The sequence below is a fragment of the Amphiura filiformis genome, chromosome 6, assembly GCF_039555335.1.
Source record: "Amphiura filiformis chromosome 6, Afil_fr2py, whole genome shotgun sequence".
Lineage (NCBI taxonomy): Eukaryota > Metazoa > Echinodermata > Ophiuroidea > Amphilepidida > Amphiuridae > Amphiura > Amphiura filiformis.
In genome coordinates this window covers 19,418,809-19,424,095 of record NC_092633.1, presented here as the reverse complement: position 1 = coordinate 19,424,095, position 5,287 = coordinate 19,418,809, and positions in this window count along the sequence as shown.

Below are 5,287 nucleotides of genomic sequence, written 5' to 3'. Positions count from 1 at the left end.
GATTTTTGAAATTCGCAATTTAATACACATTTTATGGCAAATCATTAAAATTGATATTTTTGATATTTAACAGTAGGCCTACTTGAAGTAAACTTTATAAATCTGATGATTTATACTTAAGGTGTATGTAGGTGGGATGAAATGCCGACGATCAATTGAAAATTTTGACCATTCGTATTGAAGATATGGATTTTTTTTCCCAAAACACCAAAAACAATTAGGTCTTTTTGGGAAAAAATTCATATCTTCAATATGAAAGGTCAAAATTTTCAATTGACCGTCGGCTTTTCCTCCCTGCTGCATACACTTTAAGAATATATCATTAGATTTATATAATTTACTTCGAGGACTGTTATATATCAAAATTTGAAAAATATCAAATTTTTATAATTTGTCATAAAATTTGTATTATATTGTGATTTTAAAAAATGAAAATTATTTGATATCAGAAAGACATGCTTCGTATTCAGAATGCAATTCGATAGGTCTGAGGTGCTCTCATGTCCCATAAAAAATACTGTCGAAACACAATAAACGCTCATTTTGGATTCCTTAAGGGGATATGATGTCATTGAACAACCAATGAAAAAAGAATAGATAGACCTAGTCATACCAGAGAAGATTTCCTTGCATCTGGTCATAGCCTACTAATGGTTATTTAGTGCTTATTTTGTAAATAGTTACACATGATCATTGACCATTTCGGTATCATAACTAAGCAGTCGTTTTTGGGATCATTTTCAAACTGATTGAATATCATTATTTATCACCGTATTATTGGATGAAGGTTGTATCACCTGCGATTCTAACACATCGGGCCATATTTCTTCATTCCTTCAACCCTAAAAGAATCAAGATTCAAAACAAGTGCGTACACCGAATAGAGTACTAGGCCTTTATCGTATAATTTTTGGTGATGTGGATATAGTAAACACGTATACAGGGTGTATCAAAATGATTGGTACCGACGACTTTTAAGTTTTTACCGATTTGTTTTACTATTTTTTGTACCAGTTTGGGGTAAATTGTTTACATATGTGTAATTATAATAGTTTTATCTTCTCCAAGAATTTTAGATCATAAAGATAGCACATTCTGTTCAGAAGTTACATGATTCTAAAGGAAAGTAGGGTTTTTTACACTTTTCATCGTAACGCTGGATCAGTAGCACACCATTTTCAAAGCTCTATTTTACTACAAATACCTTGTGAGAATGATATGTTGAAAATGATGGAAATATTTAATTGTTCCTTGCCTATTTCTTCATTCATAATATATATAAATGTTCTAATCAATATTTATTGGTTGACAGTAATATTATTGACTTGAAAAATTTAGGTGGGGTGAAATAAGTTTGTGAATCAAGACCTTCTAGGGCGGTAATTTAAATTGCAGTATTGAGATTACTATTAAGTAGATGGTGTGGCAGAATGGCTATAGGCTGTTGACAGTGTAGGTTAGGTTAGACCTGGTAAATGTATTCCACAGTGTTCAACACTTCAGCGTGCAATTATAGTAAAGAATCGCTGGTTAACACGACGCTATGGTGCAGAGAAGCTTTTGAAGACAGTTTTCAAGCGCAAGGAGTATCTCATGCAAACATGTATAACTTGCAATTTTTCACAATTTGATATGGGCAGATAAACGGATTCATCTCAGGTGTTCATTCAAGTTCATTCAAGATAGGGCTTCAGCTCATACTGCCAGAGTCGTAAGGCATGGTCTTCAGGAACTATCTTTCTAAAAGCATGTGTAAAGCAATTTGAGACTGAGGTGGGATATTGAAGAACATGTATGCAATAAAAAGTTCAAGCAGTGAACCTATTCATCTTGTGTTGTGTAAGTAAAACCATGATACGTCGATCTTCGTTTAAATGACAATAGCTCCCAGATACAGCAACCAATCATATTCATATTATTAGATCAATAAGTTAACATATGCCCCTTTCTATTTATAGTACAAAAACTATATTAATTAGCAATTTTATGTGAAAGTAAGCGAATCACATCAAAGGCTAAAGAAGAGCCTGAAAGTATGTGATCCCTTGTTTGGTTTGGTTAATCCATTATCCAGCTGAATCTTCTTGGCACGGGCAGTGGCGTAGAGTCATCCTGGGGGATTTGGGGTTTTCAAATAGATTGGGGGCACATGCCCTCATGACGCTACGCTACTGGGCACCGGCTTGCCAGTATCAGTTTCCCTCGGTTTCCTGACATTTTACTTCCACAGCGATATGTATATAATTAATTAATTGGATTTGATACAGCTACAATACTGCTACATAATGCTTTACAAATCTGTTTCGTAAGGCCATAGGGCCTCACTCCTCAGAAGCACATAACCATATGAGGTAATCATAAAAATATACATATATCTTTTTCTGCAGCACTTTAGTTCGGCCTCACCCTGTTGATAATTATAGTGAAATACCAATATTTATACTACAGTATATAAGGGATGCATTGTACTTTAACATGTATAGTCTAATCTTGAAACATTCTTAATTAAACATATATATTACCATGAAAACGCCATCAGTATTTTGTATCCTTAAGTTCAAAGATTTCGTCCTGTCAGTGACATCTATGTTAGATCAGGGATGTGCGAGCAGGAGTTATAAATATAAAGGTATTATATTATTGGAGCAATACCAATAATCAACATGATGTAAAAGTTATTGGCAACTGCAGCCGACCCCATCAAGTTCAACTCATTATACATGGCTGTAACAAACATTACCAACCCATGAGCCTACCCAGGGCCTGTCTATAACTTCGCTTTCATATGGTAAGTCTCAATAGTACCTCACTGTCTGGCAGATTATTATTTTTAGAATTTGACTACTGTAAAAACTCGATAGTTAGCATATGTGCTTTCTATCAAGCACTTTCAGACATGCAAACATGAAGAGCCCGTCCACAAAAGTGTAAATGCTTTTGAGCAAATCATCCATACACATAGTTATACAAACAAGTAAACCTGCAAATGCGTGTCTCAACCCCATTAGCTCAGTTGGTAAAGCACCAGACTTTGGTGGCAATTTCATGTTTTCAAAAGTGCTTGGTAGTAAGTACATATGCTAACTAATGAGTTTTTACGGTATTGTATTTAAAATCCATACACCCCCTATGACAGAAATGTCCTTAATCTCCCTCACAGAAAGTGTGAATGGAGCACTATTCAGGCAACCCCATTCACACTCCCTGAGTGGAAGATCATTAAGGTCATGTCTTTTACAGGGGGTGTGTGGATTTCAACTGGAAATTCCAGTGGAATATCCTATTAGGCGTACCTGTTCTTGTCAACTACAAAAGTTTCAGAACAGCTCAAATGTGTGTAGCACTGAACAATTAGAAGTGTGCAAGTGACAGAAACAATCTGATGTTGGATTCACAGCGTAATACAGGTTGTCTGAAAATGAATAGTATCCTTGCATCCAAGGAAATTTCCTCGTTCACTTAGAGCCGTGAATATAATAGATACCAGTATCCAGGCATGAAAACTTTATCAGGCATGAAAGGCTTTTTCTCAAAACTAAAAGGCTTTTTTGAAAAGCGTGTGAATTTGGCTTTACAAATCCCCAAAACAGGCTAAAAATGCGTAAATTTGGACAACAAAACTGCATGAATTCAAGCAAAAGCCTGAAAATTCTCATACCTGAGTATCTCTTCTGCATCTTAGCAAATGATATAGCACTGCTAGATTTCAAACTTTAACAATACCTAACAGGCTGACACTGTCATGTCTTTCAAAAATTACACTAAGTATATCAGTGTTAATCAATTTGAGCCAAGCTGTATAATGGGCTATTCCAGATGAAATCCATACAACCCCTATGGAAGACATGATCTTAATCCCCTACACATGGAGTGTAGATTTCATATGGAACCACACATTCTGGTAACCCTATTTGAAATACATACTCCCTGTGTGGGAGATTAAAGTGATGTATTCAACAGGGGTATATGGATTTCAACTGGAACAGCCTGATATAGGTCTTGTAAGTTTGAAGTCTAGCTCTTTATTTCTCGAATGCAAATAAAATACATGAATGCATCCCAGGTTCTTCATTCCATTGAAATGTAGTATGCACAGAATGCATTTCACATACTGATACATCAACAGAAAAAACCCTGCTCTTATACTTATGGTGGATTATCTTTCCTGTATAATTATTTGTGCCTTCTACTTAAACCTATGAATATGGCAATAATGTGCGCAGTAAGTAAATCAGTCACACATATCTAGCATAACACTAAATAAATATTAACTAAATAAAGTAATATTGAAATGCTCTACGTAGTTCCTAATATTGTGGTTTGTATATAAAGCCATGTTTTAAGAAGTATCCGATTTTTGTACGTTTTGTGATGATTATAACATGTAAAAAGATGTAAAATTGTAACATATATACGGAGAAGACTATTTATTATAATATTGTTTATTGAAATTGTGAAACTGTAACATGTCAAATGAAAAATAAAGCTAGTCCAGTGACACCAAAATTATCAAAGCAAATTGCATTTTTTTACTGGTCTGATTTGACATAACCTAGACATAACATAACATAGACCCTATAAAGAAGTTCTGAATACTCATCACTTTTGCCCCATTTTGTAATATTTACCACATTTTAAGCATTTACAGGCAAAGTTTGAATAAAAGTATATCAATATATGTATCAAATGAATGCTCTTGAAAAACAGTATTCAAATATTGATGTATATTCAAATAATATATCCCAAAGATGGAGTTATTCTTCACCAATCCTATCATTCTAGTGATAAAATGTTGGTTTTGGAAATTTTGACTCACCTATAGAATGTTACAATATGCTACCAAAACAACTGGACAAACCATATTATATCTAGTGTGCTCCCTGGTTATAAATGGTAACTTTCTACACATTACCTCGGTCTCACCACTTACAGAGCTTTAGTTTCATACAAAATCGTTTCACATACAGAGCTATAAATTAAATAAGTTTAATACCATATTAAACATTATCATACCACTAAGGACACCGCTAACATGATATATTTTCGTATCTAGTCAGTGAGTGCGTATTTTACGCTTTATATCTAGTCAGTGAGAGCGTATTTCGCAAGCCCGATACGCGTGCATGGCGAGGTGCGCGTATAAAGGCGATTCACGTAAACCGGGCGCGTAAAATGCACGCAATCTGTAATACGCGGAACAGTTATCTATTTTTTGTAATGTTTTTCCTATTTAGCAGCAATTAAAATGTTTAAAAAGGTAATTATTTCAATATTTAGAATGACTTAG